This window comes from Pyxicephalus adspersus, chromosome Z, assembly GCF_032062135.1.
Source record: "Pyxicephalus adspersus chromosome Z, UCB_Pads_2.0, whole genome shotgun sequence".
NCBI classification, from domain to species: domain Eukaryota; kingdom Metazoa; phylum Chordata; class Amphibia; order Anura; family Pyxicephalidae; genus Pyxicephalus; species Pyxicephalus adspersus.
In genome coordinates, this window is record NC_092871.1 from 63,257,818 (window position 1) to 63,272,186 (window position 14,369).

The 14,369-nt window shown below is 38.9% G+C and overlaps 1 long non-coding RNA gene across 1 annotated transcript; it reads right to left on the reverse strand.

Moving 5' to 3' along the window:
- Window positions 1–988: 988 nt before the first annotated feature.
- LOC140344147 (uncharacterized) lies at window positions 989–11,871 on the reverse strand. The gene is made up of 5 exons (XR_011923498.1): window positions 11,512–11,871; window positions 6,519–6,711; window positions 5,636–6,353; window positions 5,445–5,525; window positions 989–2,663 (listed from the first exon to the last, which is right to left on the reverse strand). It is a non-coding gene; the product is annotated as an uncharacterized lncRNA (long non-coding RNA).
- Between the last annotated feature and the right edge of the window lie 2,498 nt (window positions 11,872–14,369).

The following is a 14,369-nucleotide window of genomic DNA, read 5'->3' on the forward strand; positions in this document are numbered from 1 at the left end:
TTAACCACTAGTTTTGCAAAAAAATAGCAATTGAGTTAAGTATCATACTAGGTTAGCGATGGCGGTAAGGTGTCCCACCCGAAGCATTTCGCCCGAACCGGGCTTCCTTAGGGGCAAGGGGAGACCTTAGACAATACACAGTATTTTCGATCCATATATATGCATTGACTGAACAATAGACTGATGTTTACAATTAATAAAGGGAAAAAAAAAAGAAAAGAAAAGAAACCAAACAAAACTTACTTAGTATAATTGCTGGGGCTACCGCATTAAGAGCCTTGTGATACCGAAGTGCTACTTGTAAGTGATTTGAAAGTAAGACCAATATCAATTTGGACATACTGTGATTTGAAGAGAGTAGAGTGCAAACCACTTACCCAAGAATATGCCAATAAAGGTGATTAATTTCCAGCTGTGCGATTCAGGAGGATCAGTTAAGCTGGCACTGGTGAAGTCATAGCAATTAATTAGCGCACATCAGCTCCCTGTTCAGTGCGCATCTACAGTCTATTACAAGTGATATTTAATCTTGACTGCTTGACTTTTTCTTTGTAAGTGCTACATTTTTTTATGTTACATTATTCTAATTCACAAAATGTCTTCATTTATACTTGGAATTGTTGCAGTTGTTGTTTTGCTAGTTTTTTCTTTGTTTGCAACACTGTAAACTAATTTATATCAAGATGAATGCGATTGACAATTTGGTATCTGCTTTAAATTTCATTCAAGTTTGGCTTTAGAGAAATCCAATATATGAATAAAGGATTGTTGGCAAATATGTTCTAATACATGTATCAAGGAACATTTAGTGATTTCAGTTGTGTATGTCAAAATACATTTAAATGTATCCAGATACATATTCATTTGGGGGGGGGGGGGGATTAATCAAGGAAGTTTGCTTGTCCAGTATGAATTAATGTGACTTTTAGTTGGTTTTCTAATTGCTAGCTTCATCTGTTGCTACAATGTTTTTGTGCATGGTTTATAATTATGGTTTCTGTTGTTTAGCAATTCTTCAGTAATGTTTGGACAATGTATCCCCAATTAATTAGTACAAATGTATGCATGGTTTCCACTACAAACTGCTACTTGACCCCCCTCATTGCCTTTGTCCCATTCTCAAAGTCCCATTGTCATATATTGGTATTTGAATGTATTATGTACATATTACTTTTATGACTAGTTTGTCCTGGTTTTTATTTATTTGCCCTTTTTTTTCATCACCTGACATTTTGTAATAAGCTTTGGTTTTACATTAATAAACTTCACTCACGTTGATTTGCTGCGACTGTTCTACACAACTTCTCTGTTCATTTGTAGTATTGTTATAGTTTTGTTCTCATTGTGCGGTGCTGCCTGATCTTAGCCCTATTGTATACAAGCACACTTCCACTCCCTGGCCAAAAAGGGTGTCATTTAGCTGTCCAACTCAGTTGCATACTCATTCCAACACACCTAATGGTGATGAAAGGAAGTCCAGGTTGCCAAGCACAACATCAAACCACATTGATTGACAAGCTCACAAGCAGGGTCAAGCACTCTTAACCACCTGGGCGTTACACTGAGGTCTAGATTTCTGTTCCAAAAGCGTTACACTGTTTTTCATGAAATTATTTTTTTTTTAAATTGTAGTCCTGTAACTTACAGAAATATGTCCGAACAAGGGTTCTAGTAGATATCATGAATATAAAAAATGTTTGAAACACACAATCATGTAAAAAAAAAAATTACTTTTAATAAAATTAAATAAAAGACACAAAAAATCAGCTTAAACAAGAATACATAAATAAATGAAAAATACTGAAAATGCGATAATTCGGTATACTGTATAGTAATATATTTTTCTAAAACACCTCCCTAGTGTCCGCCACATACCTATAGACAAAACCACATAAATATATTTTCTATTATTTTGTATTGGATTGGATACAGGACTTTGTATTCAATCCAATACAAAATGAGAGTTTGAATTTACCAATTACATACTTTGTATTTATTTTTAATTATTTTGTATTGGATTGGATACAGGAGTTTGTATTCAATCCAATACAAAATGAATGAATGAGTTTCAGTTTGAATTTCCCGGACACGCGCCGACGTCATCACGCATGGAGGGAGAAGAAGCCTTAGAAGAAGCCGGCCGGCTTAGAAGAAGAAGCCAGCCGGCTTCTTCTTCCCGGAGAGGACACCCGACGCTGGAGGACGACGCTGGAACACGACCGATGGACGACCAGGTAAGTGATTGATACACCCGAACTTTTCTCACTGTATTTTCATACAGTGAGAAAAGTTCGGGTTTATCGATAATTGTAACTTTTTAAAGCCCGTACCAAGGTCGGGCTTAACGGTCGGGTGGTTAAATACCAGATTGTATGCATTATTTAGGTGTTTACGTGATTCAAATAGTATTAGTATAGAAAACTTCCAGGGACAAATTTACTTGCAAAACAGATTTTATTGTTTTGACAGCTTTCCAGGATTTTATGAAGGTTTAAATGCCATTTTAGACCTTGGCCCTCTATATATTCACTTCCTCACATCAGCTTGGTAGTGGAAGCACATAAAGGTGGATTCCTCATTTAACCGGAAGCAATATCATCCATGAATGTACAGTAGTCTGTAATGTGACATTCCAGAGGCTTGTTATGAGGGATGTTATCGTCCTGTTAAAAAATTGATTACATTATTAGGATGTGTTAGGCAGCATGTTAAATCGTGTTTTGTTGGCAACTAGATGGTGCTGGGTTGAACTTTTCTTGCTTTTCTGGCTGCATAAGCAATGCTTGCCCAAATCTGCACTAAAATGCACTCTGCCCCATTTTGTCAATGTGTTTTTGTAAAGTGTAACATAAAAGCCTATTTCTCACACATATATGTCTGCAATTTTATTTCCCAAAGGAATAAAGTGTGCTTGCTATGACTTAAACTCCCAGGTTTGTTTGTAACCCAAACATGATGTGCTGAAATATGTAATGCATAAATTGTAAACATATGTAAATACTAACTCGCAAAGACGTTTGCAATCATTCATCCCTGACTCGACGTCCCTCTGATGTGGTTTGGGAGCTGGAGGCGGGATGTTGGTGCACCTCTGGCTCTGGTTCCTCTGGGATGTCCCAGGTATCCCCATTGTGTACGCACAGGTGCAGTACACAGCATGTCATGATGACTTGGGCGGATTTCCAGGGTGAACAGAAGAGTTCATCACCAGGCCGCGCCAAGCACAGAAACCGTGCTTTTAGCAGTCTGGTTGCTCCACAACCCCCCACTGTTTTATGCAGAGCCTTGTTGTAATTATGCTCTGCTTCTGTCAGGGGGGTGAGGCACAGCTATCATGAGCCATGGAAGCTGCCCATATTCTTTGTCACCTGTTAAAAGACAAGTAAGTGTTCTGTGGGTGCAGTGTAACCCTAGAGTTTCCTACAAAGGTTGCTAAGGGTTGTGCTCTCAGCTCAGTTTAGTGCTTTTTGGTTGTTAGGAGCCATTGTTACTACTGACTACCACATTGACGTACTGTGATCTGTAGACATAGTAATTATAGTAGGGCTTTAGGGGTTCCCCCATGGTCACAATATTGTAAAATAGGTATAAACTATTTTCTAAATTATTTTCTAGCACAAAATAATACATATATACAATCTAGGTAATAGCTTTTCATTCTGACAATGCAAGGGGACTTTGAGGTGTACAACTTCAACTACTTAGCAACATAATAGGTGTCTTTAGTATTTAACTACTGTTAGTTGTATTATAGTAATGACATTATACATGACCTAATAACCAGCCCTCAGGCATTTGCCCAGAGTTGAGTTTCTGGTAGAGAGCTGTCCGATGCAGGATATGGCATGATCCTGGTAAACCTGTGCGTGCACTCATGATTCTCCTGTTGGCAACACGTACTACTTGTACATTGAGATTTCCTGTCATTTAGGGGCCCAAATTGCCACATGGGTGTGGGACATATCCTCAACACCTTGTGCAGTGTCCCAGGGAGTATGAAAGATCCGCGTTGCTATTCATTGGACCAGAAACGGTGGTAGGGGTGGACTACCGGGATGACTCCGATGTTTGGAAACCATGCAATTCAATCTTTTTACATTACCTAATTACCAATGTTTATTTTTTTTTAAGGCTATTTTTTGGGATTGCAACAGTTAAGTAATTTGAATTTAGGTTGAAATTGTATTGTGTTTTTACTTTTTAAGTTTTGTTTGAGGAAAATGTGAGATCATTTTTGTAAGATGACCTGTTTAGTGTATTTTTGCATTCTCTTTAATGGCATCAACAATTTATGTATTTCTAATTTTTGACAATAGTACGCCCTGAGACGCAGCAGTCCCCTCCTGCCCTCTCTCCTCAGAGTGATGAGGATGAGGAGGATGTCACTTTGCATGTAAAACTGGCCTTTTTCCTGGTAAGATGAACCCTTTGGTATATCTTGTTTGACATTGTGCAGCTGTCAATAATCATGTTTAAAACCATAGTCATATGTTTAATATTTCCGCTCCCCCACATGTTAAATTTCATGCATTTGTTTGTCTGGCAGTGTTATGTTTTTTGTTTTGTTTTTATTGTGGACAACTGATCAATACAAATGATCTTTTATAGTCAAGCTCACTCTGTGTATTTTATTGTGGTTAATTTAACAGATCCACATTCTAGGGAGGTTGTTGAGCCACTGCAAAGAGACCTGGAGGAGAATCCAGGTATTTTGGTTTGTGTCTGTGTTCAGCCTTCCAAAAGCTAAATAATAACCTTCTATCTTTGTTTTTTTTTTTTTTTTTTTTTTTTTTTTTAAATTGTAGATTTAAATTGTTTTTTTTTTAATTTTTTTTAAATTGTATTTTAAATTGTAAGGTGCTGCCCTTACTTTGGGAATGTGTGCCTGCTTATTGAGGTAAATATTTAAAATAGACTCCAATTTCTGCCTGATTGTATGTTCTGAGCTAACCATCTCTGTAACTTGTTAGGTGAATCCCTGGGCCAACAATCTTAAGTAAATCTGGAGGTACTTCACATTTTGGGTTGGAAAATCCTAAGAGCTCCAGCTCCTGCAGACCCCCTGGCTCCATCATGGCCACCGACTCCTACAGGCCCCCCGGGCTCCATCATGGCCAACTGCAGGCTTCCCAGCTGCAGGCTTCCTGCAGGCTTCCCAGCTCCTTACTGTTCACCGGCTCCTTACTGGTTCCTGGTTCTATCCTGCTCCCTGGCTTCACCCTGCTCCATGGCTTCACCTTTTTAGCTTTTTAAATGTGTGGATTTTTTTTTTAATATATTACAAAATCCTGCTTTTTGCTTTTTACTAATTTTTGGTGGGTTTTATTCACCCCCCCCCAATCGATTTTTGTTAAAAAAACAACATTTAAATATAAATATAAAAAATATAAAATTTAACAAATTTTTTAAAAACATTTTAACACATTTTTTTCAAACGGACATACCACGAGGAGGGGCCATCCTTAGCAGACGCTCCATGGCAGACATCCTCCTGTGAAGCCAATACAGGCTATCCCGTGTACTTCCTGGTGGGTGAAGAAAAAACAAAGAATATATTAACCGAACGAGTTTGTGAAAAACATTTAGGAAAAGTAGTGTACTTGTAAAAACCAAACAAATTAAACTAGAAACTTACCAGGAGGATGTCTGCGATGTCGCTAGGGATGGAACCTCCTCAGTGCTGGCTGCCTCTATCGATCTTGAACTGGGTGTGTATGTGGAAGGAGACAAAAACAATTATAGGGTAAAGTACTGAGCCAATGTAATAGTATTCTATGTAATAGAATGCAAGTTATAACTCATCAAGTACTGATTGTTTTGCTGTTTACACCGATCAAAACAAGAAAAAGCTGATTGCTGAGGCCAAGCGAATTATGGCAATGGAACTAAATTGATGCTCCAATAGATGTAGATTCAAACAAAACACCATAGGTAAAAGTAGGTTTGCTATGTCCAAAAATTGGCCTAAACATTTGCCAGTAAGGTACAACTGAACAACTCATGTCTATTGTACAACTGAACAACTCATGTCAAGCTACAAGAAATGCTCGATCTTTGTATTGGTAATTAAAACTGGTAAAAGTAGTTTGTGAATGTGTTTTCTTTAAACATTTTCACCAAAAGGTGATTGTAAGGTTAGCTTACAGCAATGTCTTTGACCTCGGCTGCCTCCTCTCCTTCATCTTTAGATTGGGGCTCACCCTCCGCGGCGGTCGAGCTCTTAGCGGCGGTCGAGCCCTCTGGGGCGGGTCAGCCCTCAGCAGCGGACTCCTCCTCTTCCACCTCCTGTGGCACAGCCAACTGCCTGGATGGCCGCTGTACGATCAGCAGCCACCAGCGTGATGGAGAGTTGGCTGTAATAAAAAAAAGAAACACACAAACACCCTAAATTAATAAAGGTCACAAAGGTGAGGAAGTGATAAACAGTTCTAAGGGAAGACAATACTACCTTCCCCAACCCAAAAAGCTTTAAAAAACCTGCCCCTGAATAAGAGGATAAGACAAAATGCAATACTTACCAGACAGGATGCGGTCCCCCACTTTGCAGAGGAAATCTGGTCTCCTCTGCTTCAGGTCACTCCAAACATGATGTATTTGGCTCACACTTGGCCGTGTACCTGCAGGGGTCCAGAGCCTGTCTAACAGCCTCTCCAAAATCCAGCACTTGGCATAAATAGATGGCTGCTGATCGTACCGCCACAGAAGCGTTGTCTAAAGAAAAAGATAAAACAAATATTAGTTATTTTTCAAACACCTCTTAAACCTTAAAAAATATAGCTAACAAACAGATGATTGATTGATTTTCTGGTGCAAATTGACATAGTTTGTTGGCAATTGTGAAGTGGTAATAAAGTGTGTATGTATAGATATACAGAGACAGTAGTATAGATATGTATGTATATACTATTATTAAGAATCTTCATGATTTCACCCCACTAAGCTAAATCATAGCTAGATCATTGGAAAACAAGAATTGATCTCCCAGATGTAAACTCTCTGCATCCTGTTTAAGTTTGAGTGAAGCAGAAGTGCCAGAAATACATACAAACAATATAGGCCAAAAATATTAGCACTGTTGCATTATGCCTGAAACTGCAGCACATGTTTATGTATTTTTGTGACACTGGAAAAACAACAAAAAAGGGGAGAAATAATAAACAAACACACTATCCATCTATGTTAGACAGTCGAATAATGTGCCTTTCCAAAAACCTGAATGGTGGTCCCATCTATCCAGAGGACATTCTCCCAGAAGGCTTCCACTGTCCTCCAGTACTCTTCAATTGATCTAGCTAGGATTCAGCTTAGTGGGGTAGAATCAAGAATATTTTGCCTAATCAGATACACACAAATCTAAATATGTGCATGTGCATAGTTGTCACCAGCCCCCGGGTTGCCAAACCTCCTCTACCCAGCTCGAATCAATTGAAAGGACAATAGAAAGGGCGCTCCATTCTCAGCTATCATCCATGCATAGGATTCAATAGCATTCAGCTGCAGCTAGAATGAGATGGGGACACAGGTTGTCCCTCCCTTCCCTATTCTCTAGCTGTGCTGTGGCTTCTATCCAAACAAAAAAACACACAAAAAAGGGGCAAAATATATCCACCCAGCAGGTATGTGTAATGACATCAATGGCAGAGTGTGATAGCTGTCTGTGGGAATGCTGTATGTAATATTCTGCAGCCTTACAACTCTTTGTACAGGCACAGAGGACCCTCATAGCTAATAGACCCAAAACATTTGAAAAAGCTCAGCCCACCAGATTTCAAGCATTTTGAAATATGAGGAGCAAAATTTAAAACACTTGTGAAAATCCAACATTGGATATGCATTTTCCAAAGCAAGTGTGCCAAGGAGTCCTTAAGGGAAAAAGCACCCCCCAGGCACACTTACAACCTTGAAATGGAATTATAAATTTAGGGGCACCACCACAATTTTCCTTACTATGTAAGTGGACCGGGGGGGAGAGAAATGTGCATTTTCGCCTTTGGGCTCATAGATGCACTTGCTTTATAAACAGCACCAACCTCAACCTCAAATAAATTTTGTATAGTAGTAGCTAGTAGGGAACTCTGTGTACCCTGAAAAAGTTCTAGTTGTTCCAAACAAGGTATTAGGAAATTGGAAGGATTCAAGAAGATGAGTTGTTAGAAGGAGCCTTAACATACATTTAAATGTGTATGCATAATGCAATATGCATACACACACACATTTAAATGTGTATGCATGCGTGCAATATGCATACACACACATTTAAATGTGTATGCATGCATGCAATATGGATACACACATGCACACATTTAAAAGTGTATGCATGCATGCATTGTGCACACACACACACAAATTTGTATGCATGCATGCATTGTGCACACAGACACTTAAATGTGAATACATGCATGCATTGTGCACACACACGCACACATTTAAATGTGTATGCATGAACATACATGTATGCTCATGCAACTAAAACCAGAAAAGAAACAAAAAAACAAACAAACTTACTTACCCGAATAATGTAGCACAGGTCCTCCTTGGAAAACAACAGGTGGGCATGTTGATAATGCAGATATGAAACTTCCACTAGGTGGAAAACGTGTGTACGTTATGCATTTGCACATACATAGCAGGGCTGCTTTGGCACATAACAATGTGCAGCAGACTTCTGAGGGTTTGACGCACAACAATGCGCATCAAACAACTAAGTTTTAGGACAATTGTGCTGTTTTTAGCCTTTGAACAAATCATACAAAAAACAGAATAAAACCAATTACAATTGACTCTTTAAATTGTAGGTCTGTTGGATTACCCAAGGTTCAAAGATCCTGGGACATTATGAAAGCGATCACATAAAAAACCCTAAAAAATGGACAAACAACAACCACAACATTTTTCAATAAAGTTTTATCCAAAAATAATAAGGTTCAAAAAGGTCACAGTAAAAAATAGAAACCACACAGACACGACAAAAGAAAAAAATTAAACACAAACACCAAACACAAGTAAACCCACATTTCCATATAAAGCCAAAATAGTTAAAAATGGGCCAAGAAATGTTGCCTTTAAAAATACTTACTAAACCAACATGCAATTTGAGCCTGTCAAGGAGGGAAAACTGTATTAGCTAATATTTATGCAGAACAAACATTTAAAGGTGGTAATAAAGACATATTATTGCATTTAAACAACGTGGCACAATAACATAACATTAACATTGACCTATTAATTGCAAAATGCACATTAAAACTTTCAAAGTTTAAAAACCAAAAGCAACTATTGTGCTTAATGGTAAGCATATTATGAAATGTTGCAACATAGATTAGGATAACACAACAAACAGGCTCCATGAGAGGATTACACACATTTGCTCCAAATATTGGCCACTATTCACTATTAATTGGCCACTGAGATCCTAAGATCAAAAAACACATATCAGAAAGACCTCAAACTGTTCATAGAAAAGCAACCCCTCTGGTAAATATTTTGGTGAAAAGTCTCTTTCAACCATCTAGTGCAATTGTTGAAACAGATAGAGGTACCTCTAAGTGTGAAACATGTACCCAGTGTAAATGGGTATACGATCCCTGTGACAATTTCTTTGAGGGAAAACCTCCACAAAATGTTAATCCTAAATTGAGACACTTGGTCAGTTGTGCTATTAATAGAGTCATATACTTAGCTTTCTGCACATGTGGCAGATATTATGAAGGGAAGACTAAAGGCCAGTTTCGAAAAAGAATATAAGAACACATATATCTGATTACTAATAGAAAGATCACCCCTTTGATTTGTCACATTGCACTTGAACATATTTATGATACTAACAATTAAATTTATGGCGTCGAAAGATATCCAATTGAACTCTAGAGGTGGGGATTTGGATAAATGGCTATTAGCCTCACTAACACACATATCACAGTACTTGGTCTCATGGACTTCAGTTTGCTACATTGTTTTTTCTACTCACATATGGTTCACAATTATCTAAAATGTATTATTCACCCTGCACTCTCTTTGCTGGCACTATTCCCTCTCCTCCCCAGTTTGATAACTCATTCAGCCAGATTCATCATTCCAAATCAGAAACTTGCTTGCGCGTGCGTAATCGCGATCTGGACGCCAAAAACGTATTTATCAACCAAATTTAATCAGGCGAAAATACGCTGGCGTAATCTCCCGGCAGTTATCAGCTAAAATGTTCGCTTGCTCCGAACCGCGCATCTCCGGTAGCTCGACACTGGCGAGCTTGTATTAAAGGTCACTGTTCCCCTAAAAAATCATTCTTTCTAATGGCACACATCTTTTACTTATCCCTAAATAAAAATGTTTGGGCTGTTCAAATGTTTCAAACATTTATATTAGGTGGGAAAAAAGCATATTTTTTATTTTAATACATTTTTATTAGAATTTTTCAGAACATACAAATAACAATTATAAAATAAAACAATTATTATACATAGAAAAAGAAAATATAAAAAAGCATAAGTAATCAATTCAACAAAAACAGAGAAACAAAACAAATACAGGTCAAATGGGTGTACTCGAAACCTGCAGTAGTGTAAATAAATTGAAAAAAAAAAAAATACTACAAAGCCAAATTAGGGACAACAAAAATGAATAAACAAAAAAGGGGAGGGTGGCATCTCATCATAAATTAAAGAGCCTGTGATCCAAGTCAGGGGTGGCATGATGGTCCAGCCAAGGTGTCCAAACCTTATAGAATTTAGGCATGGACAGTTGACATAGACAGCTGACAGTAGCGGACATTTTTTCCAGCACCATTGTATCAGACAATCTGGACATTACTGCCTGAAAGTTAAGGGAAGGTTTCTTTGAAGCTGCTGCTGAGAAATAGGCATATTTTTCCGCCTGGTGATAAATTCCAGAGAGCTCTGGCAGGCGAGAGCTCGCTTTTGCCAGCAAACTACATTTTTTCCACAAAAGTCACAAGCACACACACAAGTTCTTGTTTGCTTCTATAGATTTATATGTATATATACACATATATTGTGGCATAGCACAGGGGAATCGCTCATGGTAACGGGATGCTGACAGGGCAGACTCCAAAAGATGGATATATCAAATAAAGGCAAAATATTTCCCTGGTCTAAATGATATTCAGGTTTAAACCTTTTCTATGAGAAGTGTTCCCCCACCCTCTATCATCAAAACTGTATTTATTTGCAATAATGTTTATGTGCTAGTATAATATTTTTTAGCTAATTATTAGTGCATTCCTATTTGGGACCCACGGGGGAATCATGACCCCTCAGAGTGCCCTCAAGTCTCCCCAAGTCCTGCCCCACCCTCCACCTTATGGGTCTGACTGGTTGTCTACTTAGGCCAGTAATATTTATCTCCCACCTCTGAGGACGTTTCCATTATTACTAGCTCCATACCCCATCCCTTTCTTGATATCTATATATTCATACCCACAAAAAAACCCCTCTTATGTTTGTATCTCCTACTTTCCCTATGTTTAATAAATTTTTCTCGTCTCCATTGTTATACCTTTTGTTTTTCTGTTTTCTTCTATCCTGCTTTTCCTTGTTTCCCTTCTTGTTTATTTATTTATGTGTTGGTTATATTGCTCCCCTATTGGCTGCACCCCCTCTGCACATTCACGGCATCCTGATTAGTGCTGCTCGGCGCCTCCCGCAGTGCTTAGAGCGCGGCGTGCGCTCCACTTTGGGATGCCAGATATCGGCCTTCCCCTCGCTGACGTCATTACGTCGGACGTGTCTACTCGTGGGACGCCGATTAGCGTGGGACCCTGGCATGGGTAAGTATAATAGGTGGCAGTTTCGTTTTGCGGCTTTAGTGGACCGCATCCTTTGGGGACACCACGGGAGTCTTCTTCTAGTGGACATATCAATCTCGGTTTCATTTTTTCTCTTGGGCAATGTAAGTACACCGCCACTATGTGGCTACATCTTTTCTATGTATATTGTTAATATGGTTTCCCTATGTGAAAAGAGATAAATGCTTTGGGAACGCAGTTTTTGCTATTCAAAATCTTTTATATGTTGAACATAAAATCAACATTACGCAATGCCCCTGATTCATCAAGCAGAATCGGATGATCGCTCGCGCATTCGTATTCGCAATCCGAAATCGTACGCCGTCGCGCTATTCAGCAACTGAAAAAGCTCGCGCCCGGAGCCGCGCATCTCATGAAGTTTTTACTAGTATATATACAGCTTGATTTCAATTAGTTTGCAGTGTTTCAAAGCAATCCAAAAAGTAGAAAAAATATATCACTTAGTCAAAGGAAGAACCATTAAAGATTCTAAATAACTGTAGATATCACGATTGACAGCTTAAAAGATCCTCCTTACTTGCGCAACTGTAATCTAATCGCCTTAATTGCTATGATCTCACGACTGAGTTTAAAAGATCCTCCTTATTTGCGCAGCTGAAATCTAATCACCTTAATTGGCAGATTCGCGCCCCCTATTGCTCATTATTATGAAGGCAGGAATCCGGCTGGCAGTGAGGAGGCGAGTGTACGAGCGCACTCGACTCCGGACCGCGGGAAACCGTGTTCGCTGGTCGCGCGTACTTTCGCGTTTTATTGATGAATCAGGGGCAATGACTTGAGGGTTTGCCTGACTCTCATATATGGTGTAAAATATAATGTTTTTTACGCTATAATATTATAACAATGGCATCCCGTTCAGTGTTCTCCCCAGAAATTTTTTTCAGCCGGGTGGTAGGAAGCTGTAGCCGGGTGGTAAAAAAGGGGGTGTGGCAAAACACAGCAAATTTAGTGCTCCCACTTGTTTATGCCGTGGGTATCCAGTAACCTCCTATTATTTCAGTGTTCTACCTTCTCCCAATTATTTGTTACAACTTAGTCTTTGTCTGCCCCGTTAGTATATCCAATTTTTCTATTCTATGTATATCTATCTATAGGTGGTAAGTGCTAGGCACCTAGGATTGGTAACAGGCAGTAAGTGTTGGACACCTAGGAATGGTAACAGGTGGTAAGTGCTGGGCTTTTTCAGAGCTAGAAGTTTTTTAAGCAGCAGTGGTTCCTGGCATGAGGAATGGACAAATGAAACCTTACTCCCAGTGTGAATTCAGCCTTCAGATGTGCTCCTGTGTCTATATTTAGTTAAAGTGAACTTTTGTGAAAACATTTTTTTTTTCAGTTGATTCTTTTACAAAATTAGCCCAGCAGGCCCACACTGGCTCAGCTTCCACCTTTTCTCTAATTATCACTTGTACGTCCAATGCTGCCTTGCACTGCGCATGCATTAGATTGAACACTTCTTTGTTTTTTTTTGTTTTTTTTTACATTATAAGAAATCCTCTGAAGGTGCATGCGCACAAGGAGCAGTGCAGAGCTTTTTGGGATATGTGACACAAATATCCCAGGAGGCTGCGGATTTCCCCTTCGGTGTTTACCAAAATGGAAGTGAAGACTGAAGGGGAGAGGTCCTCTCCACAAAAGTGTAAAAACAAAAAACGCACATTTTTCCATTACATAACAGAGAAAGTCACTCCTTAATATAATGTTAAAAATGTGGCGATGCTTTAATAGCATCATGCATGTGATATCAGATAGGGACAAGACAGACGGTGACCCCCTCTTATTCCTGCCCATATTTATATAAAAACAGTTTGTGACATTTATCCGCAGTATGTAATGTCAACGGCAGCGCAGTGTGATAGCTATGTGAGTGTAAAAGCTGCTTGTCATATTCTGCAGCCTAACAACTCGCTGTGTTTAAAACCTTCAGATCTCCTAAACCATTGGTTGTATTAATTTGAATTTTTTAAGGTACACGTGGAGGACACTTGTGGCTAAACCTTTTTAAAATGTAATTACTATGGCGTTATGAGAACATAAATCTCTACCTAGCAAAATGTGCTGCCTGCTCTGTGACGCATATCTGTCTGCATCTTACCTCAAACCCCAATTTCTCCAGAATTAAGAGGTGCAGGGAAACAAAAATTTAGGTGGAAGTGGGAGACATGTGTGGCGATCACCTTTCATCACCATGGCATCTTTACAACATTAAAAAAAACTGTCCATCAAAATGCACTTCCTTGTTACACATGACTGTAACTGTAACCTTCCTGTACCTTAACCTCAATAACATTTAGTGGGCAGAGTTCAAATTTAGGACTCCTAGTTGCACTTTCCTCTGAAACAGCAACCCCAAAGTTCAATTTTCATAACTTACATTTGTGACCCCCATATCTTGAAATTCTTTAAAGCTGGGGGGCTGAAATTGTAATAACTAGTATCTATAATGGTCCCCTGTACACCCTGAAAATTACAGGTCATTGTGACATACAGCTTAGTTGATATGGAGGTTTGTACACAGAGCTGTGAGGATGCAGAATGGCATGCAGACTTT